Here is a 27350-nt window from a genome sequence, read left to right on the forward strand (position 1 = left end):
GTTTGTTACTGCAGGTTTACAGCATAATCGCATTAGCTCAAATGTGGTCTGCAGTCTTGAAAAAAATAAAAAAGATCTGCCCATCTGTGGCGTCTGCTCTAATGATGTGACCATGAGCAGAGGCGAGCAGTTTGAAAAGAAAAAACTAATTCACAGAAAGCCCAAATGTTTGTCTAAGTTTCCAGTTGAAAGAGCTGCAGAGCTTAAGTTGACTCCAGATTTTGAGGAAACGTTTGCCCTGCTTCCATGTCTGACAGGTGTGGGTTTCCTCGCTCGGCTGAGTCCTAATTTCAGATCTTTTCTGACAGCCCTGAATTAATACATTCAATCAAATATCAGCAAATTCTTGTTACTGTGAGATTCTGATTTGGCTTTAATAAAAAGATGTTATTAAAAAGTAGACGCGTGGACAACAGTTGAAGGACGCTAAAGGACACGTCATTCTTCTCTCTCTGAGTTTGACACATAGAGATAAGAATAAATGATGAACTGAGTATGAAAAATATGGATGACAGTCTACAAATATTGTTGACAATCTTGTACTAAATGAAAATTAGGCTTCATGTACACTCAGTAGCTGTCAGAGAGATTATATGTTGCAGAAAATATGAGCCGGGCTTTTCATTTGTCAAAGACGACATAGCTACTAGTTACTGCTCCTTTATAAACTTGGATAGGACCAATAATTTCTGATTTCTGGAAGTGCTGCTTTGAGGACAAAATGTGCTGATTTTGTGTAATGTTTCAGTTTTTTTGGTTCTGAAGTGAATAAAAGTAAATTGTTCTTCTGCCTCCGTCTGCACTGCAGCAGCAGTTCCCTCACAAAGAGAAAATGAAGGGTTTGTCCTTTTATGGACGAGTGACGATAATTAGCTTCACACCTGTTTGGTTGTGTTTATAGTCAAGATGATGTATGAATGCCACAAATGCTGGTTGATGTATAACCCTGTCATACTAAGAATTTTATTGGAGGAGCTTTGATGCCATCTAGAGGTCGGAGTGTGAACTACATGTCATTCAAGGAAGCCAACAAAGAAACCGTGTAGAATTTGACTGATAAACTCCGCAACTAGATTCAACCCTGAGTTAACCCCTAGAACCCGACGGACCCACCGGTGGGTCCAGCTGCCACATGACCTCGGCTCGCTCTGTAAACAAAGGCTCCACGTGCCTTTAAATTTGTTTGTATTTTTTATTATCCGCTAAAAGAGGCTTTGATCTTTCAAAAACTATTCCGCATAAAGGTTTTGCCCAAAATGTTAAGATTTAAATTTATTTATACCCCCTGAGGGTGTAAGAGGTTAGATTGCATAAACAAAACATATATAGGATTACTAATGTATTCTACAACTGATATAACAGGCAAATTTTCCATGACTAACTTGGAGTAACGTTCCACAGAAAAATTTGTGGAAAGGTGAATTTGTAAAACTGAACTGCAAATATGTGGGGATCACTGTAATAGTTGAGTTGTTCTAAAATATATTGATATGCAGAAAAAAGACAGATGCACTTTAATACTGTATCTATATTTAAAACAATGTAATGATGGAAAAGCAGTGGTTGTTCAAAAATATTTATTTTGACTCAACTTTAAAGTCTTTCTTGATCAGTTGCAGCATCTATAAAATAATCAACATTATGAGATGAAAAGGTTTTCGGTTCCTGAAATGCCTGGTGGATCTAATTAGCATCACATCTAAATATACACTAATGGTTGGTGCAATGGTAAAACGAATCATCTCTATGTAATTTAACATCTGACTGAAGAAACAAAAGTAATAATACTTTTTGCACAATTAGACGTATATTCAGACATAATGGGCATATTCACTGCATTTACTCTAACTGGATTCATGGCAGTTTTGCTGATCTTGTTGCCTCTGGATTTTAAAAATGATGAACTGATTACTCAGTTCATCTTTCTGGCTCGTTCCTTGAACATCTCACCACCAGACTGAACTCTTTGCTCGTACAGATGTCGTCTGTTTATACGTCTCCAGTTCTCCTCACTGGTTAGCTCTGAGTGGTCAGCTGGCAGCCACCAAACTGCAGCAGATTGTCTGAAGTGAAACAGCCAGCACTGCATTCACAGTGTAATTTAGTCCATTGTTAAATTAACTCAAATAAAGTGACCTTTTCTTTACGTTTCAGGCTTTGTTAGTTGATGAGCTGAAGTAGATTTGGGCTAATCAACAGATTAATCAAAGACATCGTCATCCTTTCATAAACAATTTAGTCACTTGCTTAAAACCTCAATATTCATTTTTATCTAATCACTTGACTCTATTCCAGGAACGACTGATGAGCATCTCAGAGCGGCAGCAGCATCATGTCACCCAATCAGCGTCTTTAACACTGTCTGCGTTTAATCACTGCTCCAACACAACATGGAGCTTCCAGCAGTATCCTCCAGCTTATTTGTTCCAGGTTAGCCTGTAATGTCTGCATGGCTGTCGGCGCCAGTGGTGGTTAATTAATATGCATTAAAGTTAAGTGCTCAAGTGCAGAAGAGGCGATCTGGCATTTTGTGCGGCGCACCGTTGAGAAAGTGTCCGTGAGTTATGAGGGACGGGAGCGATTCTGACACCTGGAGTCGGCCCTTACTCTGGGTGCAGCTTTTGTCTCCGCGCTCCCACCGTGTCCTTCGTCTCTGTCATGCTCCGAATTCTAAGAGTCCATCAGTAACGCCCACAGCAAACACTCAATACGTCCCTGATGAGCCCAGCTTTACTGCCACTGCTGATCATCCAGAGTCACAGTATTTATTTACCTTTTTAGTAATGACATTTTCACATATTTATTTCTGTTCCTAAAAATTGAACCTTGTTTTACTTGTTAAATAAAAGCTACCAACAAAACTGTGATGATTCAGGAAAAGTTAGGACACCCTGTTCCCTAATATCTCGTTTCACCTCATTTTGCTGAAATACCTTCAGTGAGTCTCCAGCCGCCATCTTTTATATCAGTTGAAGGACAATTTGTCCCACTTCTCACTTCCTCCAAGTTCAGCCTGTTATACTTACTCCACAGCAAGTCAATGGGATCTGTGCTTTGATTAGGCCCAAGACTTCCTCTTCTTTTATTTCTCAGCCACTCCCAGGCAGATCTACTTCCCTTCTCCCTCTTTCCAAACTTTCATTCTTGTCTTCCCCTCCTTTGTTCATTTCTTCCCAGGAAAATCCAGCAGGTGATTTTCTGAGATTTTCTCTACCATCTCAGTGGATAAGTCGCAGAATTCATGACAGATTGGGGAAAGTTACACACTTGGCTGAGGAATGAATCTGTTCAAATGAGAGAAACACTTTCACACGGAAATCAGGCACATCTGGATCAAGAATATCCTCCCACCCCGCTGGAGGCATGTGGAGCGTTAGCGAGCTGCCTGATGTGTTCCTGAAACCCCCTCAGGAGTCGCTGTGAAGCTCTGGCACATTTTGGTCCCCAAGACCCTTCCATGACAAACAGTGGCCAGGCGCCATGGAGACGGCCAGGCGCCTGATTCGTCTCAGATGCTTCCTGAGTGACACATTGGAATGACACGGTGTTCAGCTCATATCCGTCTCCATTCCTCTCCTCTCATTAGTGCCGCTTTAAAACACCAACATGGCAACTTCTTAATTTTTGGAGCACATTAGAGTGGGAGCCACAGTGTGCATCATTAGCAGGTGAAGCGCGTTCCTGACCCTGCGTGTGATAACTGTTATTGCCTTCATCTCCTTCTGCATTTGGCTCTGCGTCTCTCCTGTCCTCCCCCTGCAGGGAGATGAATAAGCAGTGGTGCAGACATGCCTCTGCAGTCACTCTCTCAATCCTTGAGGGATGATCAAAGCTGTGGGACACAACCTGTCCAATTCTCCACCTGTCTCATCGACAACTAGATTTAGCCGTAAGAGGGCGAGGACTCAGACGTCTCTATTCTTCACTCCGTCTGTCACTGCGCTGATAAATACGAGCAACGGAGGCTTGCTTCAGCCGTGCTGTCGCCGTGGCATCTTTTCTATGGAAGTGGAGTAAAAAATGAGAAGATGCAAGAAACAGAATGTTGAGCAGGTCATGCAGCGATTTGTTTACACAACCAAATGCTGATGTGTGTGAATCAGATGTTTTACTCTGGAAATCCACAAGAAGCATACCTTTACCAAGACATCTTTGTCTAATGTATCAGATTTCTGCTCCCATTAATCAGAAAACTTAATAATTCTAGGCTCATTTTAAACACTTGGTGGTGGCAGCATCATGCTGTGAGGACAGTGAAGCGATTAAAATGCAACAAGGTATCCATTGCTGAAACAGAGACATAAAAAGTCCTATTTGGTCCAAGACATATAGGGAAAGCAGCAAACATGGAAAAAAGACTCTACACATCCCCCTGTAAAGACCACACCCTCTGTAAAACATGGTGGTGGCAGCTTCATGCTGTGGGATTTTTTTCCAGCAGGGACAGGGAAGTTAATAAGACTTGATGAAGGTAGATACAAAACAATCCTGGAAGAAAAACAGTTAAAGGCGGTAATGTAATGGTTTCAATCAGAGTATAGAGGAGGCTAAAATGACCTAGTCAAAGTCTAAATATTCAAGATCAGTCCACTAACTTGACTAATCTTGAGCTATTTTTCAGACTTTGAAACAAACTGAAGCTACGTTCGCACAGCAGGTCTTCATACTCTATTCTGATTTTTTTTTCTTTTTGCTGAAATCAGATTTTTTTTTCTGTGTAGTCGTTCATAAAAAACGGCCCCAGTCAGACTTCTGTGTGAATGATTTACCTATCTATCAATCCATCAAGTTTAATTATATAGCGCATTTCAGCAACAATAGCTTTACATCATAAAAACACAAGATGACCCCAAAGTGACCTGCATGTGCAGAAGAAGAACACAGATGTCACCCGGCTGCCGCCGCCATTTATGGACAATTTTAAAGTTATTCAGACAGTGGAGTCATTAGATCTTCAGGGGTGAAGAGGTTGGAGTTGAGCCGATCAGACTGCAGTGAAAAAGTCGATTTGCGTTGCATTTGCCTGTTGTTGAAGCAGTTTAGGTGCACAAAGCTGTTAAACATGAAGAGACTTTCAGATGTTCCAGATATCACATGAAACCCTCTGAAAAATTCTAATTCATAGTTTTAACCTGACGCAATTTCAAATGCTTCAGGCATTATGAAGCCTTCTCCAACCTTTGGTTTTCTGCCTGTAAACCTGCAGACCCCGTTTGTTCAGGAAGGATTTCAGCCTGAGGTGTTTTCAGTCCAGGCTTCATAGGAAGTGACTTTGCCTGTTACTGCTGAGGCGACACGTTTTAGTTGTCTGCCCTGAAATTTTCTTTGATATGACCCGGGTGTGAAGTGCAGCCCATTACTTTCCAGAGACGTGCAGTTGTTCTTTTTGCACATCTTGTTCACTCACCTCATTTTTTTATTTTTGCTCCAGAACCGCCGGCTGTGTTTGAAGCTGCTGCTTATGTTACATCCTCCTGGTTTATGATGTTTCAACCAAACACATTTCTAAATTCTTTCTCTCGTAAATCCTTCACTCTTGTCTATGTGCACTTATATATTTTACCTCCTCCTGTTTCTGTGGATGACTTACACCAGGTGTTGGCAGTGTTTCCTTTCCTGCCTGGTTTGGACAGACGAAGCGGGGGAGATGGACGTAAGGAGACACGGTGACCCGTCCCTGTCTCAGCTCAAACGATTTATGAAAACCTGAACTTCTGCAAAGTTTATGCAGCATGTCAAAAAGATCAGGTGAAAAATTGGATGAACTTTTATACACTAGTATCCATGTGCGCTTCTGGAGCAGGTAATGTTATCGTAAACATAAGATCTACACAACCCCATCAACATGCCGAGCTTTTGTGAAATATAAAATGAGACCTGGACGAAACTTTTTCCACCTTTAATCCTGTAATTCTAGGCTCATTTTAGCCATTAGCGGAGGGGGTATGGTCAGGACGAGGGAAAGGTCGCCAACTTGGCATCTTTTTAGCTATATTTAGCAACTTTTCAACCTACAGTAAAGTTTTTATTGATTTACTTATTTTTTAAAAAGTGCCTTGAATCCAATCTCACATGTGCAAAGCTGAGAAATGCTTGATCAACTCCTGACTCACCACCAGGGGGCGTGTGTTTGAGGGAGATTGCTTTATACCTGAGCCAGGACTGTTGATTCATGTGAAACAGCAGGAAAATTCAACTTCAGTAGCCACCCTCCAACCCAGAGAGGGCAGCACTGAGACAGTTTAAGGCAAAATGTTTCAGAATTCACAATGTTTATACTTAAAGGTCACACGTTGCTCAGAAATTTAAATGTATCACACATTTTTATTTGTGATACATTACTTATTATTTTAGTTTATCTGCAAAGAAAAGTTGACTTGGGTTTACGTACTCTGTCAGAGATCATCTGTAACCTCCACCTCACCTACAAATCTCTGCAGATTTCTGGACTAACTTTATGATGACGGAAGTCACTCTGATGAGATGTTATTATGAAATTGGTTTATTTCAGTGTTTCCTTCCGGCTCTTTTTGGGGGAAATTATTTCGACTCAAATATGACGGTGAAGATATGGAAAGTGCATTTTAGTCCACAAATAGTAAAACACTGGAATCATCCTTTATTAGTGATGTAAAAAGAAATGGAAATGAAAAACAAAACAAAAAAATATCCTTTAGGCTTTTTTTCTGAACATGCTGTTTCATCCCAAGCATCATTTTACGTGTCAAGCAAATTTCAGAGCAGCTCCTCTTATCGGTTTATTTTAAACCGGGCATCCAAGAACATCCTGTTCTCAGCTCTGAAATACTCTGAAGATGTCGTGATGGTCTGGTGGCGTTCATGAACATGACCTGATTTAAAAACTTCCCTGCTTCCTGTAGCCTAACAAACAATATGCAGAAAAAAACCCAACAGTATGAAAACAAACCAAACAACACAACTGAAGCTGCAAATGTTTCTTTTCCTTCTTTACTGGAGTATTTACATCAGACACAAATTTGCTGTGATGTTTGTTAACTTCGCTGCTAAATGTTGATTTGGCCTTCATATGAACTAATTAGAATGCGATGATATCACATTCAGTAGTTTATTGGGGTCTATAAATCAGTACATTACTAACAAGTGTAGCATTTGAATCATACCTCTGAGTAGAGCTACAATAAGACATTGGGTGGTGCCTAAATGCTTGCTCCAACGAAGCACCGCCTGCTGCTCCAACGAAGCACCGCCTGCTGCTCCAACGAAGCACCGCCTGCTGCTCCAACGAAGCACCGTCTGCTGCTCCAACGAAACACCGCCTGCTGCTCCAACGAAGCACCGCCTGCTGCTCCAACGAAGCACCGTCTGCTGCTCCAACGAAACACCGCCTGTATAGACAAAGCTGCTCCAACGAAACACCGCCTGCTGCTCCAACAAAGCACCACCTGCTGCTCCAACGAAGCACCACCTGTATAGACAAAGCTGCTCCAACGAAGCACCGCCTGCTGCTCCAACAAAGCACCGCCTGCTGCTCCAACGAAGCACCGCCTGTATAGACAAAGCTGCTCCAACGAAACACCGCCTGCTGCTCCAACGAAGCACCACCTGCTGCTCCAACGAAGCACCACCTGCTGCTCCAACGAAGCACCGCCTGTATAGACAAAGCTGCTCCAACGAAGCACCGCCTGTATAGACAAAGCTGCTCCAACGAAACACCGCCTGCTGCTCCAACGAAGCACCACCTGCTGCTCCAACGAAGCACCGCCTGCTGCTCCAACGAAGCACCGCCTGCTGCTCCAACGAAACACCGCCTGCTGCTCCAACGAAGCACCGCCTGTATAGACAAAGCTGCTCCAACGAAACACCGCCTGTATAGACAAAGCTGCTCCAAGGAAACACCGCCTGCTGCTCCAACGAAGCACCGCCTGCTGCTCCAACGAAACACCGCCTGCTGCTCCAACGAAGCACCGCCTGTATAGACAAAGCTGCTCCAACGAAACACCGCCTGCTGCTCCAACGAAGCACCGCCTGTATAGACAAAGCTGCTCCAACGAAACACCGCCTGCTGCTCCAACGAAGCACCGCCTGTATAGACAAAGCTGCTCCAACGAAACACCGCCTGCTGCTCCAACGAAGCACCGCCTGCTGCTCCAACGAAACACCGCCTGCTGCTCCAACGAAACACCACCTGCTACTCCAACGAAGCACCGCCTGCTGCTCCAACGAAGCACCGCCTGTATAGACAAAGCTGCTCCAACGAAGCACCGCCTGTATAGACAAAGCTGCTCCAACGAAGCACCGCCTGCTGCTCCAACGAAGCACCGCCTGCTGCTCCAACGAAGCACCGCCTGCTGCTCCAACGAAGCACCGCCTGTATAGACAAAGCTGCTCCAACGAAGCACCGCCTGTATAGACAAAGCTGCTCCAACGAAGCACCGCCTGCTGCTCCAACGAAACACCGCCTGCTGCTCCAACGAAGCACCGCCTGTATAGACAAACCTGCTCCAACGAAGCACCACCTGCTGCTCCAACGAAGCACCGCCTGTATAGACAAAGCTGCTCCAACGAAGCACCACCTGCTGCTTCCAACGAAGCACCGCCTGCTGCTCCAACGAAACACCGCCTGTATAGACAAAGCTGCTCCAACGAAGCACCACCTGCTGCTCCAACGAAACACCGCCTGCTGCTCCAACGAACCACCGCCTGCTGCTCCAACGAAGCACTGCCTGCTGCTCCAACGAAGCACCGCCTGCTGCTCCAACGAAGCACCGCCTGTATAGACAAAGCTGCTCCAACGAAGCACCGCCTGCTGCTCCAACGAAGCACCGCCTGTATAGACAAAGCTGCTCCAACGAAGCACCACCTGCTGCTTCCAACGAAGCACCGCCTGCTGCTCCAACAAAGCACCGCCTGTATAGACAAAGCTGCTCCAACGAAGCACCACCTGCTGCTCCAACGAAACACCGCCTGCTGCTCCAACGAACCACCGCCTGCTGCTCCAACGAAGCACCGCCTGCTGCTCCAACGAAGCACCGCCTGTATAGACAAAGCTGCTCCAACGAAGCACCGCCTGCTGCTCCAACGAAGCTCCGCCTGCTGCTCCAACGAAGCTCCGCCTGCATCTACAAAGCTGCTTTCAGCAGCCAAACTCCTGCCTCACAGAGCAAAGCCTCCCCAAAACTCCTCCAGACTAGTGACAGCACCAATTGGCAAACACCTGTGGAAACTGTGTGTTTTCTGAGCTTTTCATACGAACTACTTCTTAGTCCAACACACCAAAGAACGGTTGTAAAAGGCATCACGGAGGAGCATTGTTGTGATGACAAGCTGATGGTGGAGTGTTGGAAAAGTAGCAGCTTCTTAAAGAGACAGAGACCAGATTCAAGGCATCAAATTACAAAGTAAAATTTTTATTTATTTCTATATGCACAGTTTTTTTTATAATAACTGATGGCAACATATTTACTTTATTGTGTTGTAAGATGTCACTGTGCGCCTTTTTTAAAATAATTTGTATCTATTTGCCTGTTGCTGCTGCTGTAGTGTTGAGGTGGCCCAATCAAAGTCCACACCTGACTCCAGGGATTGAGTTGAGAATCGGTGGCCAGACTTTAAGCTCATGTTCACAGATGCTGTCAGCCCAATCAGCCTGAGCCACTTGACAAAGAAAAAGAAAAAACTCTGCTCTCCTGATTTGCAAACCTATAAAAGCTTCCAAGTGTTTTGACAGCTAAATGTGGTTGTAGAAAGTATTGAATCAGGGACTGAATACAAATGTATTTCACACTTTTCAGATTTTTATTTGCAAAACCACAGCTCTGTGATGGGTAAAATGTAAAATCCCAATAAAATAAAGATGCATTGTGTAGAAAAAGGGTGCAGATTCTTCACTTTGGGCTCTGCTGACTTTGAACACAAACACTGTCAGCTAATTGCAGCGATGACCTGTGCAAATTAGTGTGGGCTCACAAACGAGCAGCAGCGTAGATAACAAGGTGTGCTTGTGTTACCCGCCACACCGGTTCGGCTTATTTTATGTTCACATAATAAGCCAAATTTGTCAGTAAACCTGCTTCGTTGTAAATTAGCTGCCATGCTGTTTGGCTCGGGTTCAGAACCGCTGCTTATCTGTTGTTTTCACATCTGTCGGGAGGTTTCAGTCTCCATTGTCTTCACTGTTTGTCCACAATTCAGGTCCATGTGAAGCTGCTGCAAATGAGGTGATCATTAACTCATTAAAGCCTAATGAGTTGTAATCACAAGAAAGAGGAAATCCTGATTAACCTGATACCAAACAGCCAGTCCGACTTAAAATGTAGCCTCATTTAGCTGCTATTTGGAAGATTAATGGATATTTCATAACTTCCCTTCTTGACATCTTGGAGAACCCACTGGTGTTTGGAAAACACTGAATCTCAAGAATAAAACCACATAGATGGTCATGCAGAATAAAATTTCTTAAACAAGCATCAGAGTATAATGGAAAGAACGGTAGAGCAAATAAAACACCAGGTGAGCCGAAGAACGTTGGGAAACTTTCATATTAATTCCAGTTCTTACTGATTACATCTGACTTTCAAATTAATTATATTTGCATTGAAATTAAATAAAATGAAAGTTGGAAAAGAAGGCTTCAACAAAGTGTGGAACCCTGGAGGTTTCAACCGGATCTTTAATCTCATCGAAGCGCCGAGGCGTTCATGGGAGTTTGAATTTCCACGCTGTTCTCAGGTTTTATGTCGACATGGAAAAAATTGCAACAGTAGCCGCATTTCCATTACAGATTTGCGCAAACCTTCATTGATATTTGGCAAAACCATGTGTGTCGAACACAATTTTGCAGTTGTGGTGTTTCCATTAAGAAAAGAAATGCCACTAAAATCACACATGAATAAGTTTGTTAAAAATCATCATCCTCCTGCCACTTCCTGTTGACCTCTGTCATTTCAGCCAGTAGTAACATCCTGTTGTTGATCACATGACGTCTTTCGACTTGTGATGCAAAAGAAGTGTTTCCACTGCTGTTTGAAAAATACATTAATTTCAATGCGGCTGAAAAATCTCCTCATTTTAGACCCAAAACTTTATATATTGAAAAACAAGTTTTTCAATATATATATATTAATGCATATTAAGATATATTTGGTGGGTAAACTATTGAAAGACAGTTACAAGCATATTCAGAGGAGACGCCAACATGCTTAGAGTTAAGAGAAACACAGAAAGACTCCAGCTTGGGATGTAGCTATTGTATATAATTTGTACTTAAGTACAAATTAGTTAGTTGGACTTAATCACTGTCTGTATTTGGTCTGAATCTAGTACATTACATTGTAATTACATTAAACAGAAATTTGTTGCACCACATTTAATCGCATATAATTGAGCCTGTGGCCTTTTATTGTATAAACACACAAGAATTTGGCAGCTTCTTTATTTCCTTCACATGGTAAATAAAAAATGCCTCCACATCACTTGACATCCTGTAACACAGATTCAATTCCCTCCTTTCTAAATGCGACAGCTACATGGCTTCTAACACTTAACAGGTCATCATCCTTGATAGAAAACTTCATTGATTTAGAAGGAACTTCTTGCCACCACATCTCTTCAGAGAATCCAAACAGTATTTTTCAAAGGGTTTGCAGCAGTGGAAATGTTGCCGTGTGGCTCATTTTGAAGGGATGTAAAATGGAAGAAGCTCTGGAGTTTCAGAGGAAAGTAGCTCTTTCATCTCTTCAGAAACAGAATCGCTCTATGGACAGGAGGCACACTGGGTCAACTTGTGATCACTTTGAGTTGCCCTCTCTAAACATGTAGTCCATGCCCTGTAGTGCTTTCTGCAGAACAGAGTTAAACGTCTTTCTATAGCCAGTCTGCAGACATACAGTAATCTCCTCTCCACATGTTCGGTGCATAAGGAAGAAAAAAGAGCCGGCCTGCTTTGTTCTGCTGGACGTGTGTTTGGCATTCTGTAGTGGAGAATTGTTTTCCGCACTGCAGTGGGACAGACTTTTATATGACATCCATTTTTTGCTAATTATGTTTTCCAAGCACATATTTCATCTGCTGCTCGCTGTTCCCTGTCCGCACTTATCACATCCCCATCCTCCATCCCCAAACCCCACTTTAATTCCCAGAGACTGCAACCAGCTTGTCTATTACCTCAATTCAGAAGCGTGGAGCAGAAATAAAATAATAGAGGTTTTTATCAGCCTTATATCCACTACAGCATTACTTAAGGCTGATGGGCTTTTTGGAAAAGAACCTGAGGAGGTTTAAGCCTTAATGCTACATCTTTTGTTTGAGTTGGGCATGTCGCTTTGTTATTCCCTCTTCATCTTGTTTCCACTTATTCTTTCAGCATGTCAGAATGGATGAGGGAGAAGCTCTGTGTGTTCTGTGGAGGAGGAGCAGGATGCATTATCTTGTTCTGTGGCTTCACATCAAAGCATTTTATTCATTTAATTAGAAATTGTCAGCATGTCAGCTCCTTCCAATTGAACTGAAATCAGTTGCAACTCAAAGATAACATTTTTTCTAACATCAGGCAACATTTGAAGTTTCAAGCTGCAGAAAACTTTTTCTGTGAACATGGACTGGTCAGGTTGCGCCTTTTCCACCGCTCTGGGTCCTCCTCCACCTGAACCTCCAGTTGGACTCAGCCGGCGGCTCCTTCTGTATCTCCGGTGGATGCGTCTCTAAAAATATTTGCGTGTGGGTTGACAGGTGCACAGCTGCACACCTCCTTGGCATTGGAACTGTCCTGACAGATGCTGTGGCGGGTCTGGGTGCGTTTGCAGGAGATGGATCATTTTTGGCAGAGTGCATGCTGCAGATGCTTCTGATTGGCTGCTGGATCGGGATGGAAATTCCTCCATGACGAGGGCAGCGGATCAGCGGTTAGAGGCCAACCGGGAACGCTTTGGCTGAGAACGCCAAAATGTATCCATGTTGGACAACCGAGACACAAAGAGACACACATACACACACCTACACACACACATGCACACACACACACACACGCACACACACACACACACACACACACACACACAGACACACACACACACACACTTCACACACTTATTACCACGGACAGCCAACCTGGATCCAATTCAAAGCCCTTGAGATGGCTGAAAATCAGAGTGCTATCTGCTGGCTGTAGTGACAATCTGTTCGTCTTAGTCCCTGGAAACTCTAAAGCTGTTATTGCGCCTTCGAACATGCCACGCAGTGGCCTCAAGGAGTTCTGACAAGGAGGAGTTTGTTTTGCAAAACGAAGGACCAACTCTTTTTCTGCCCTGTTGAACTTGAAGGAAACAACAAACTACTTCATAAAACTTACTGACTCTGGTCTTTAAGGCCAACATGATAAAAATAACAGCTGAATGAACCAATTGTTCCAAACCTTATTACCTAAAGCTGTGCGTGTTTTGTGAACCACCTGCTGTAAAAAGAAAGAAAAACTCATATGTAGAGATGAAACGATTCTTCAGATCTATAAAATCAACTCCCAAAACAAAATCCGACTGGTTTCTGAAACGAGCAGAACGTGGCAGCTACACTCAGTTAGCTACCATCTTCTAATGGAGGCAGTTATTGAAGACACATGAAATGTAGGAGGAGAGAAGGAAGTTGAACCCAAGTTTTCTACTGATCTGCTTGTTCGTTGTGAATGAAGCTGAATGTGGATTTTATGTAGAGATCATTTTAATTTTCGGTGAGATGAGGAAAGTGCTACAGAAGTTCAGTCAGTTCAAAGATAATGGGACTAATATCTGCTGTGGATATAAAATAGAAATATATTTTTCCGGTGGTTGTGTTTTTGCTTCGTCACTGTGGCGTTAAGCTGCAGCTTCAGACGTTTCCAAACCGCTAAACTATGAGCCAGAGGAACAAACCTCAAGTTCCTCAGCCAAGGGGAATTAAAATACTGACGTTACTGTTGGTGTAGTGGGTGGATGTAAGGTTTATAATATTACTGGATGTTGGGTGTTTTACTGTTGGCTGTAAATATGTGAGAATAAATACAAAGCATCTGCAGTGCCAACTGAATCTGCGTAGGCATTTGGCATTTGACACTGAAAACCTGGCAGTGGGACGGCGGTAGAAGACAGAAGGTTTTTGATCATCATCTGCTGCCACAGGCTGGCTGCTGGGGATAAATTGTTAGTTTCTTGTCATCAGCAGTCTGAAGGCTGGCGGCTCTCCCTTCTGGGATCCCAGGTTTTCAATTAGAATATGTGTGCATACTTTTATACAAGGACCCTTGAATGGCACGCGGTTGTAATATTGCATAATTAATGAATCATATGAGTAAAGAATGTGTTTCTCTGGCATGTGAGCCTTCCTAATAAAATAAACAGCTTTGGTGAATTTAGACATTATCTTGTTTAAGGGTGAAATTTCTTGTTGAAATTAATTCTTGCCTTTTCATTTGTGTAATTTAAATATTGCAGTACATTATTTTGCATTTGCTTTGCATTCTCCATCCCTCCTCAGAGTCCATCTGTTTATTTACCTCCCACTCATAAACAGCCACCAAAATGGAAAATGGAAACAAGGAGAAATAACTGTCAGGAAACAATATGTTGATATCGTGAGGTAATATTGTTGGGAGCATAATTAACTGTTTAAAAAGTTTTAATTACTTGACCCCAGCCTGGAGAAGTGAGGATGCATCTCCTGTAATATTGGAGAACTGCAGATGAATGGGGATCGTTTGGGCTTAAATCAGCTTCCTGGACAATAAGACATTAGGATTAAAATGATATGTGTGAGAAAATAACGACTGCAATATTGTTGGTGTTTTGCGTATTTATTGATCAGTTTCTGTGTTTCCTTGTAGTTCTCCATATAACAACTCATCTAAAAGGTAATTTTTCTTTTTACATTTTAAAACATGTCATCAGTTTGGGTCACACTTCTGCTAATGTGCTAAAAGTGGAGCTGATTTGTGTTAACTTTGAGAGCACTTATTGCTTTTAAAAGTGTTTTTCCACCTAAATTATAAAGCACTAATTTAGTTGGCTGTTTAGTAAAATTTCAGTTTATCAAAGTCCAACATCTGCAGGGAAGTTTTTATTGATTGCTAAGAATTTTTTAACTTAGAGATTTTAAGTTTGTTTACACAGCAGTTCTGTTTTCCCACTTTTTTAAAGAAACTTTGAGCAAGTGACAAGTACACAACAAATGAGCAAATGAGGTTTACAAAAACATGTCAACACTTTCATGAGGTGTTGAACAAATTTATGCAAAAATTCACATTAATGAATAGTTTTGGGGACCTTTTTGTTGGAACTCCTTGTGTTCTACACAGATTATGCTTTGCAGAAAATGATATTAGTGAACCCAGAAAGCCTTCCTGTAGAACTACAGTAAACAGTTTAACAGTCACTGATGTTTTCTGGATGAAGCCTTTCTGTGGTCAGTGAGGCAAAATCACCAACAGAGTTGGACGAGTTTGGTGTATAAAACTGAAACCAAGAGTGAAATGAAAGGTCTGTGTTGAAGAACCACTTCCTGAGAAACAGCCTTGTTGAATGGAGGTAATAAATTTGGGCCAGTCGAGGGTCATATGTCACATGTCATTGCAGCATGGTAGGTGTGAACATGGTTGAAATTAGCGCTTTAGCATTAGCTTCCAAAAAGTACTGTGTTGGTATTATTACTTTGCGTTAGCAGAACAAATGTTATATTTAGTGCTTTAGGATTAGCAAGGCTAACTTTACAGTTAGCAGTGCCCTCCACTGCATGTCATAAATAGAGGTGTTAAATAGTTGTGATCAGTTGCTTTCCAGTTAAAGAATTAATCATAAATTTTCATATTTTTGTATTAAATATACAAATATGAATGGATACATCAATAAAATGCCTTCAATGCTCACACATTCCCCATGCAGAGGAAAACAACCCTCTTTACCAATTTTATGTTCATTTTGGAGTGACTGGAGATTGATGCGAGGCAGTTTATGATCCAGTTTACGGTGGTTGCTTTGATGGTGAAGTAGCGTGGCCGCTGTGGTGATTTGCTCTCCCATGATGTTTAACGTTTAGCAGCAGATGAGTGATGGTGTGTGAGCTGACAGTGAGTTTCATTGGGTGGAGCAGAGTGGACATAACTCTTCCTCATCAACACACTGCTGACCTCAGGGTCACTTTCCATCACGTGTGTTTATGGGAAGCCTGCGACGGAGCCGGCTCGCATGCAGAGACATTTGTTTTTGGTTCTGATCCGAGTCACGTTCTGATACTTTATTGAAATCAATGGAATGTGTATTCTGTAATGTTTCTGTCTAATTTATGAGATCTACATTAGTGTTGTGATTATGTCCCATTTAACTCTATTTCTGGGGACATTTAGGATCCTGCCTCCCCTATTGCCATGGCGATTAACCTTTCATTTAAGCAGAGATTCATCCAAAAGCTGGAGGACACTGGAACTCCAACGCCAAGGTTCTTACTTAAAGCAAGGATTTAATTTCTTTGCCTGTTGGTTAATTTACTGTAATTCTGTCGACAGCTATATTTGCTTTATTCAGACATTTAAATATTCCCTGAATTCTGTCCTGCTGTTTAAAATTTAACTTCTGCGCAAACCTCTAGGCATGCATCTCTGCAGTCAGCAATGCCACGCGGTTGGCTCCCTGCCACTGGCTGGTCGCCCCCCCACGGCCTCCCAGTTTAACTTCGACTCCCATAACGCTGCTATAAGAGCTCAGGCAAGGCTCCTACGGCCTCGAATTACACAGCAATTCACTCCAATAACTACCTGCAGCTCCTTCATGCAGATTCTGCTTTGAAGTTTTATAGTTTGCTGGACCAAAGTTGGAACAAAAAGCTACATGTTTCCTCATTTAAATTTTAATATCAGATGGAGTCAAACGTGAACAGGAAAATAACTTCATTACATTTTTCCAGTTATGTGTTTGCTAAAGCATCCATGCTGCTTGAACAGGGAGGTGAGAAAGTTTTAGGCCATCATTTTTTCTTTTGGTCGCTCGTAAAATGTTTAAAATCATTTACCAAATTTTCATATCAGACAAAAATAGCTGCAGTTTTCTTTGGCTGATATGAGAAAAAGAATCTGTCCAAACCACTGATAAATGGTTGGTTGATTATCAGTGGTTGGGGAGTCACAACTCTCTTGGATCCGATTTCCATCCAGTCTAAGTCCATTGTTGAATCATGACCTCTGACCCTGACTGTGATGATGTAAAAGTCGGATAAAATCCGACATGACCGTTCAGACTGCAGACATTCGGAGAACTTGGTTATGATTTAGGAAGCAGAACAGATCTGATCTGAATCGGACCGTTCACACCGTGGTGAGGGACTTTTCCTGCCGTGTGAACAGAGCCTGGGCTCTTCTCCTGGATGAATCAACGATGGCCTCGTTCTGTAGTTTTGATTGGTCAGCCGCTCTGGAGTGTTTCCCCACTGCTCCATGATTACTGGATAACGGTTCTCACTGCGTTCTCTGGAGTCCAAAACCCTTAAAAGTAACTATGTAACCATGTTCTGAGTGATAAATATCATACCTGTTTCCATCTCTATAGATAGGGGGGGGCGGGCTTTTCATTTAGGTTAGCCTACTTGTGTGGCTAATCAAACTGAGCTAAGCTATTATGAAAATGTGGTTAATCAATGATTCTTTATTAATCAAGGGAGGCAATTATTTTTTCATTTAGCTATCCAAACCACTCATGCTAATTTCCCTTAATTAGTAAATTATCATTTGAAAACAGCTTTTTGTTTTAAACCACATTATGCCTGATTTTAAAATTAGCTTGATTATGTAAAACATGGAAGTGTGACACAAAACAAAAACACAAGAAATCTGCAGGGAGCAAAAACTTATTCACAGCACTGATGGTTAAATTAAAAGGAAATGTAGATCTTGGCTGCTTTGCTGCATTGATTTCATAATTCCTCTCATGCCTTTTCTTATGGTGTTCAATGCAGTGAAAAGCACAGCTGCAGTGAAAAGCACAGCTGCAGCAGACTGTCGGTCTGTGCATATGCAGATAGAAGAGCGAGGAAGAGTTTGACCTCAAACATCAAGCTGCCGAGACTTTTGAATCTGAGCTTTTCTCTCTTTCAGCAGAATAAAATTCAGACCGTAATCATGATGGAGAGGATATGAGAAAAAATGTGATGGAAAGACTGAGAAGTATTTGAGATCTGAACCGACATGCTGCTCGCTGCAGAGATTTTCTGAATGAAAACAGGAAGAGATGGGGAAGGAATACAGAGAGCAGTTTTTACAGATGGCGGCCGTTTAGATTCCCCTGCAGGCCGTGGCGGCTCAGCAGCGCCAGCCCACAGATAGACGCGCAGACGGGTGAAAGTTTCCTCCCAATCTCAAGGCCTGGAGGGAGAGCGATCAATATCCTGTCAGTTCTATAAACGAAGGAGTGATGCCTCCATTTCCCCCGGACGTGCTTCGTTCCACGTCCTGTCGTTTCAATTTCACTGTCCCCCTACCCAGACTGCGAGTGGAACACAGATTAAGCATGCTTATGTCTCCATTTATCAATTTGTGCAAAAGAAGATTGAGTATGGAATGGATGGCAACGCTTCCTGCAGCATGTTCTTCACATAACGTACAGGGAGTTAAACGAAGGGTGGAAATATTTATCCACAGACTGCAAGAACTCTCAAGAAGACTCTTGAATTGCGGCATTGATATCAATTTCTTTAACTTATAAAAATCCCATCGAAAAGATTGGATTTTGCGTTTTTTGCTGCAAATCTATTTTCCTGATTTAAAACAAGTCAGATGATTTTAAAACGGTTTCCTGCGCCGCACCGCGCTCCATGCGTCTCTAGCAGTGCATCATATGTTCTGAGGCTCGTGTGAAGGGAAGCCAGCCATTCCCAGCTGACTCGGCGATGAGTGCCAAGCATGGCTGACACCTCCTCCCTCCGCCACAGCTGTGGAGGCTCTGAGCGCCACAGCTGCAGGGCTGCGCTCCCTCCCATTAGAAAGATGATCGGCCATTACAGCATGCAGCACCAGAGCAGCTTTTCAACACCTCGTCCCTTTCTCTACCTTCATATGAAAACAAGGTTATTTATTTTTCTGGAGTCCTAATTGCAAAGTCACATATTTTACCCAAAGTATGGGGCCCTGTAATCATCCTCTGAGTGTAAATGTTTGTTTTTGTATGATTCCTATTCTGTCTCTGCTCAGACAATGATGAGACTTTAGCAGGAATGCCAAGGTCAGGTCTTGAGGAATTATGTTTAAGCTTGATGTGAACTTCCTCAACGCTGTGAGAAATTCTCTTCTTGCATATCCCAGAATGCCGTGCATGCAGCTGAAGATAACTGGCCATCATCATGGCTGCTGCTGAGGCAAACATCAAGCCGCACAGAAATGACCACACATGGTAAATATAGCTCACAGGGGAGAGGGATTACGTCTCAGGCCACACTGCACTATTTGTAGCTTTAGGACGGTTACAAGCCCTCTGTGTGATCAGAGACTACATCTTTCTCCTGACTCAGTCACATGTTCAATCGTTGTGTTAAATAAATGATGACAGCCATCTTGCTTTCGCTGTGGCCACGGTGTAGAGCTGCCGATCCAGTTGGCTGTTCATGGTTCCCCAGGGAGAGAGAAGGAAGCAAGCGTATAATGATGAGGAGTAATGATGTAATCTAATTATGTTTGTCTTGTTACACAGTACGTCAGTGGCGCCCTGATTAATTCAATTTGCAAATGGGAGGAACAAACTGTCTTGTTTCTGCTGCCTGTGTCCCTCTTTGCTTTGTTCTGCTGTCCGTCCGTTCTGAGGTTGGCAGCTTTTCTCCTCTGCTGGTCAGAAATAACTTCTCTGCTCTTCATAATCTTGATTTTCTATCATCAACTGACCTTTTTATTTCATCGCTGAATCTTTCTGTGTCGGCTGGGAAAATGAGCAACAGATTGGAATTTTGGATATATTTTTTTATATATATTTTTTTTTATATATATATAAAAATGTAAACCTCTGAAAATCTACTTATTTTTTATTTTACATCCAGGTTTGTCTAAATAACAGAAATGTTAATATATTTTACTCATTCAACTCCATAAAAAGAGACTGATCAACAGGTGTGAAGAAATGAGGACATCTGACGATGGCTGATATGTTTTTCTTTTACGTATTTGGAAAGATATTAATTTATTGCTACAAAAAAATGCAGACATTTAGTTTGGGGCTCCTGACTGACATGAGAGAAAAAATCACGGTGAGATGATTCTGAGGCCTTCAGAGGAGATTCTGAAAGGTTTGCAAAGGATTTAAGATCCGTGTGGCTGAAAGCTGCAAATGTGCAGCAAAATGAGAAACGTGTTGCAAACATATGAGGGTTGCAAACACAGCAGGTCAAATGCAGTCATCAGTCTGCCAGAGGACTGCAGATGAGATTTAGCCCTACTGGCTAAAGCTGCCATATTAGTTTTAATGTATTCATCTTATTTAATATGCACTGTCCTTTATGAAAGAAATTAAAATTCAGAAAAACGGTGCAAACAAAAATTGCTGCAATCAGAGGGGGAAAAAAACAGCAAAAAATTGGCATGTTCAATCAGTTTAATAATCATATCTTTGCCTTTGAATTGTTTTGGCTGCAGACTGAAGATTGTGAGCCAGAATCAAGATAACCATGAAATCCTAATATGTGGAATTAATCTATATAATATCAGTCTCCCTTTTTAAATTAAATCCCCAAAATGAAATTTGCTCTATTTTACTGAGATGCTTTGAAAAGTGCTATTTGACAAATTTGGTTATTTGAGTTACGACTGATACAGTATGAATCCAACTCAACTGACTCATCGTGTTTCTCTTAAAGGAAAATGCCTCCCAGCTCAAAATGTCCTCCTGGATTTGTATTAATATGCTTATATGTCAAAATCATAGAAAATGTCAGAAAACTTATCAAAAGGACATTACTACAAGGTATTAATAAAGTATCCGTGTCCTTGCGTGACGACAGCGCTTACAGATGGACCAGAACTTTTCCCATCGTTCCTCAAACTGAAATGGAAATGAAAATAGCAGCCGTGCCCTCATAAGTCAAAGCGTGGAGAGAAAAGTGACCCCTCTTGTGCGAGATTGAGGCACTAAATCAGCCTGCAGAAATCTCCAACCCGGCTCATCTGAAGACGCTCATGGAGAACCATCATTCACGCTGGGCAGCAGGCGCTTTGATATGCTGTGTGTCTCTGCAGCTGGGAGCGCATGTGTTCTTTATTTTCCTGAGAATGTTTGATCTCTGACAAAGGCTGAAAAACAAATCCATGTTTGTACTGTTTACATCGGTGCAAAAAGGATAAGTGTGTCTGCTTCCAAGGCTGGGCCTCTCACCCTGACATGTCGGCCATGTTTGAGTTGTTACACCGTGTCCTGCTGCACACCGCAAGGTCAACTCTAAAGGTTTCCACCTTTTACCGGTTGACAGATTATTCTGGAAACGTACACAGTTGAGTAACCTGGAAGAAAACGCTCTCACTATAAATCTGAAGGCGGCTCTGATGCTTCCTGATGGTGTTTATTCAGTCAGTTTGTTAAAGATCACCTTAAAGCGAACCGATACAGAGACGACCTGCTCACACCACCTCAGAATGATGTTTCTGCTTTGTTGGGCTCTGAGACATTCAAAAACAAAGAAGGAGAAAAAGAAGATCATCTTTTGTTTGATGATAAATCGTCTTGTGTGACAGAAGAACGAGCTGCGCTCCCTTAAAGTTTACCATGTAAAAAACCTCCAAGGTTTAGCAGAAGGTTAACACCATTCACACACTGTGCTGTTTGTAAAACTGAACAACTGTTAATGAAAAGCCCACTACACTAATAATATTAGAAGTAATAACCAAATATTGCTTTTGAATTGTGGTCCAACCAAATCATTTTAAAAACAAAACTAAACCAACCGTCCCTGCAAAAATGATGTTTTTTGGTTCATCAATAAGGGGCAACATCTATAATTCATAAAAATAGGTAAGAAAAGCACAATTGTAACCTCTCCCTAAGATTTATTCCATACTTGCATCAATAAATGTGTAAATGTTGTTAAAAGTAAAATGTTTAATTGAAACAGCAGAATGTGAGACGCTGAGTGTTTGTTTTAACAGAGTTGGGAGCAGCTGACGTCTGAGGTGCTGGCAGCCTCTCCTCCTGCCTCCTCCGTCTCCAGGGAAAGGTAAGATTTCTTCTTCCACCTGCCACATTTCGCCTCCAGATGTTGTGATGATCTGCTAACATGGCGGTAAAATGGAACTGAGAGTCTTTAATTGCCCAAGAGGATCTGGTAGCACTCTTCCCCTAATATCTGCGGCGCATTGTTCTGTTTATTTAACAAGGCGCTTGAGAAGGGAAAATGCTTTAGTTCCACTATGCCTTTAATTAAATCCCCACAACACTTGGAACAAGTCTGAGCGCAGAGATGATTAAGATACAGATGCAACAGGCTGGAAAACCTTGATTGACTGTGAGAATGAGTCACTGTGTAAAAGTAAAGGTGCCACCTGAGTCCCTGATGAGCTGCGTGGCAGTCAGGCTTTAAATAGGAGCTCAGCTTCAAGGAGCTAACTGGAATTAGCTGAACCACAGATAATATGTGGCTAAAGATGAAGGCAGCGGAGAAGTTTATGGTGACACGGTTGTAAATGGAGGAATGTTGGCTGAAAAGGAGAAACCCTGCAAAGCTGTGCAGTGGAAAAGTTCAGGAGTCCCTTTGTGGATGTACAGGTTCCACAGCAGGGTGCCGGTCAGGGTTGTTTCAGACGGAGGGATGAAGACGTTTACAGATGTCTTCCTCCCCAGATCCATGTGCTTATGTGACCTCGGGATCTGCAGCAGTTATGGTGTGAGTTATGTTAATGAGCGTTCATAAGATGGACAAACTGCTCATTTCTTGTCAAACAAACTTTCATCTTCCTGCCTGTTTCAGGAAAACATCCTGAAGATTCAGTGCATTCACAGGACTTAGTGTTTCTCTGAGCGACAGGAAGTCTGCTGTCTATTTAAATCAATGTGTCTATAATTAATCCATATCTGCCAAAATAGTCTAAACAGTTCTTCTTTTATTTTACACTAAAATGATTATAGGAAACTGAAACAGTAGAGTAGTATTTAGTTCTTTGTAGAACAAAATGTCATTCTTCCCCATTTTTTGTAAACATCAGAAGTAGAAGTGATCCATTTCAAGGTTGTTTTTTTTGTTTTTCATAATGTTTGAAAGAAAAATCTTTAATTTGATGTGTTAAATTGGTAGCTTTATACCAATAGGAGAGCCTTAAATGATTGCCATTTATAAAAGGTGTTGTCACACGGTGTGAGAGAGAAATGAGTCTGGGTCAACCAGCTCTGCAGGTAAACTGGCTTTTCACAAAGACAAACTGAGCAGAGTTGAACATTTCAGCAGTTTTAGCTTCTTAAGAAAAGAAAAGAAAAAAAGTGCTTAGCTTGAGGTATAAATAGATCCCATCATGCTGTGGGATTTTTAAAAAAATTAACTGGAAAAATTTCTTTTTTAGGCAAAAAGGATAAAGCAGCAACTTCGCTGTAATACATTTTACATTATACTTTTTCTCCTATGACTTTTATTGTATCTTATTTTGGAAAAATATTTATTTTTTTGACCAGCCAATAACCAATCAGGAAACACTGAACATAAAACTCAGATTTCAGTCTTTCACCAGTTTTTCTGCCTTTCTTGTCATTCAGAGATTTAATTGTTGATTCCTGTTTGCTTTAATTCTAAGTTTAACCCAAGCTTTTAGACTTTGGCCTTTTTCTGTTTTAAATAGAAGGACTTCTCTTTTGCTGTCCTAACAGAGATAAGCCAGGTCTTGCATAATCTCCTTGTCGGTCTGCAGGGAAAACATCGTGCTTGTTCTTTTTTCTTTGACATCTTTAGTGTAGTTTTAGCTTTTCTTCTTTTTCCCCCTTTTGGTGTCGGAGATGTTTTGTCCTTGTCCACACCTCTCTAATCAGGCTGGAGCAGGGCAGGATCAATACGGTTTCCATGTCACAGAAGAAAATGTGGGAACAAAGGAGACTGAAAGGCTCGACGGCGTTCAGCATGATTAAATGTGCAATTAAGCAGAAACAATAACAGGCATTTTAAAAAGTTTCTATTCACTGCAGTATACATTACTTGACATCCATCCTGTAATTATTAAATATAGTATTCATGTGATTATATGGTTTACTTTGGACTCAGTGGGTAATTCATCCATGTTGGGGAACATCAGCTTGTCCCATCCTGGTGTTTAAAGCTTCTCATGGCTGCTGGTGGGTTTGATATGGAGGCCTATTTCAGCCGTGCAAGAAATAATGAAAGTCCATCAAGAAGTCATGGTTTTGAGTCTTAAAGTCATAATTCTGAGTTTTAGATTCATAATTATGAGGATAAAAGTAATAAATTTGAGTTTAAGTCTCTATTTCAAAGAATAAAAGTCAATAATATGAGTTTTCTGGTAATTTTGACTTTAAAATGTAAAATTCTGACGGTTTTCATTTTTCTTTCGTGGTGGGGATGGGTTTATGTAGTTTGCTGCTCAGGTTAAGAACAAGTCATAATGCTTTGCTCCTTTTCATTGCTGGGAACAACTCGCTAATGCTTTTCTGTTCGTGGGACATTTACATATTTATTTTCCCAACTAACCACTGGCCCTTCGCCGGAGGCCACTGGAGACCTTGCATGGATCCCTTTAATTGGCCATTGATTCATTCTGTGATGGCACTGAGAGCCAGTAAATTACAACCTGCTTGAGAGAGAAGGAAGCGGCTGACAAGTTGAGTGCAGAGGTGTCAGAGTAATTCTGACTGTCAAATCTGCCATTGCATTATTTATACATCTCATTTTTATTTATGTGGCGAGGAGCAGTGACGCAACGCGCGCTGGAGAGACGGCAATGCAGACTCTGCTTGGACACGGTTTATTTGCATAGGTCAATTCACACCAGTTGTCTGGAAAAGAGAGTTTATGTGAGAGCGATGCTATTGAGCTGCTTCGCACTGCGACTCCATTTGACATGAAATTGGTTTCCCTGCAACATATTTTACTGTCAAAATAAATAATGTGACATTATTCAGCAAATTTATGTATTACTGTGTGCATCCAGTCTTTTGTGTTGAGTTTTACAAATGGTTTTATGCTGCATGGCAATGTGATGAATTTGTCTTCTAAATGAATATTAATGCAAATGAGTATGAATATAAATAGGTTTTACTTTATTTGAAAGTATTTCTGAACAATTGTCTTGCTTTGCAAGCTTTTTAATAAAGCACATTTAAATGACAGAAAAGTTTTTTTTCTGCCTGGACTGCAAATGTTATTAAATTACATCCCTGAATGTCATTCATCATATCATGACATGTAGGTGTTTCAGTCCCGTCAGAGGCTACAGGTGTGTAGAATCCAGCATCCTGTCATCCAGACTGCTTCAGAAAACATTGGTGATGAAACAGGAGGAGTTCAGAGACTTCCAGCCTGGTGATGGAAACCACCTGTGCACTAAGTTCACTCAGGATATTTTACTGCTATTTACTGCTGTTATGGGAAGCACAACGGGAAAACTCAAACCTGTGACCGTCCATGTCTGTGAAGCTAATATTTCTACAGATAGTGTTAGTTTATGTCGTCCAGGAGTTTCCTGACTGTTTTGAATTGTGTCTGCTTACAAAAAAAGCTCTGAAAAAAAGTCTGGCTTTGGTCCGGACCAAAGGACTTTGCTGGTGTCAGTACAGGACACCCTAAAATGTGCAGCAGCAGTTTATTTTGATCTGAGCAAATCTGAATGAGTGAAATTATATCAGTTTTGACATAAATATTATCAGTATAGATTCTAAACAAATTTTGATTGTTTTTGCAACTCTACCATAATAAAAAAATAATAATAAAATATGACCTCCTGCAGTACAGGATCAGGGACAGAGGCCTTGGATCAATGGCCCAAACAATTACTGATAAAATTGCCAATTTGGTTTGTAAGATTGTTGTGAAAGATTTTGTGTCTTTACTTTGACCTAAACCATCTCATACTTTCTGATTCCGCTAGCACTGTTAGCCACTGCCAGCCGTTAGCCGCTTCTAGCCTATGCTAGCTGTTAGCCTATGCTAGCCACTGTTAGTGTTGCAAACATCCACCGGGTTGGGTTCTGGAAAGTCTCAACCAGCTCCAAAAGACTTTGCTGGCGGTTTTGCACGTGAAGCTCTGAGTGTGTTAGGGTGTGTGTGTGAATGTTGACAGGCTCAGTGTGGGTATTGATCAGCAGCCATTCCAGCTGGAGCCCAAAGGGCAGACTATATCACCTGTCAGACGGTGAGAAGGGCATTACAGCTGTACTGATCTTAGATCACAAATCCCACTCAGAGATGGTGAGCGAGACGCGGAGAAACTCAAACTACATGGAAGACTGATTATGAGAGAAGAAGAAGAAAAGAAGCTGAAACAGTGAAACATGAGAACGGTGATCCAGCATGTCTGTGTGTGTCAGCATGTTTTTAGGCCGTTTTCTGCCCTGTGATTGTTAAACCTGAGTTTACTCCAGCACAGAGTTTGTTGATGAAGACAAACGGATCCTCTGACCCCTTCGCCTCCCTGACCACCGATGTTTACTCCACCACCGCGTCTCCTCTCGCCTCCGGGGCGGCACAACCCGGCTGCCTGCACAGCAACCAAACGCATCAGAGAAATCCCACACAAACAAAAAGTCATATACTCTATAAACATTTGCACGCAACAGATAACAAATCAATTAAGTGTGAAACATATCACAGCTCCTCTCTTATTGCTGGAAAATTATTTCAAAGATTACAGTATCTCTCCAAGATAAGAATAAGATTTGAGACTTTTTGCTCTCCTCCGTGTTGTTGTATTGATCTTTGTCGAAATTGTCTTTATTTTGCTGCGTTATGAAATCAATCCATCGCAATCATGGCTCAAATTTGTTCGCCTTGAGATTATCTGCAAGGCTCCAAGCTCTGAGTGTTTTTCCGTTGTTTGGTAAAAACAGACCCAGCTGATGATATTGATGAAATTCAAGGTCGCCACAAGTGGTGGTGCCTGACTCTGCTGTGCTGTGCTTCTTCACAGTGATTATTCCATTACCCTAAATCTTCTAAATCTGTTCCCACCTCACATTCAACACGCTGACGGCCGCTTCTGCAGCTTTGCTATAAACGGTATATGACATGTATTTAAGAGCCCATAAAGCAGTGGTGTTGATAATGGATTTACAGAGGCTCATCTGTTTTGTTTGTTGGCTCTTTTCCTCCCTTGCTAATGGACAAATGACTTGTTTGCTCAGTGACAGAGAGCTTTTTGTGCTGAGCTGACTCAAGTGGATGCAAAATGAAGTATGCTA

At 41.7% G+C, this 27350-nt stretch overlaps 1 protein-coding gene across 1 annotated transcript in view; it reads left to right on the top strand.

Moving 5' to 3' along the window:
• The window catches only part of tspan9a (tetraspanin 9a), a 215162-nt gene that overhangs the window by 29605 nt on the left and 158207 nt on the right, over positions 1 to 27350 (top strand). Inside the window, exon 3 of the mRNA XM_088006114.1 lies at positions 22109 to 22176. The gene's annotated coding sequence lies outside the window, so the exon portion shown is untranslated. The remainder of the gene's footprint in view (positions 1 to 22108; positions 22177 to 27350) is intronic.

The sequence above is a fragment of the Poecilia mexicana genome, unplaced genomic scaffold (assembly GCF_051168715.1).
Source record: "Poecilia mexicana isolate PSO_F unplaced genomic scaffold, ASM5116871v1 scaffold_6, whole genome shotgun sequence".
NCBI classification, from domain to species: Eukaryota; Metazoa; Chordata; class Actinopteri; order Cyprinodontiformes; family Poeciliidae; genus Poecilia; species Poecilia mexicana.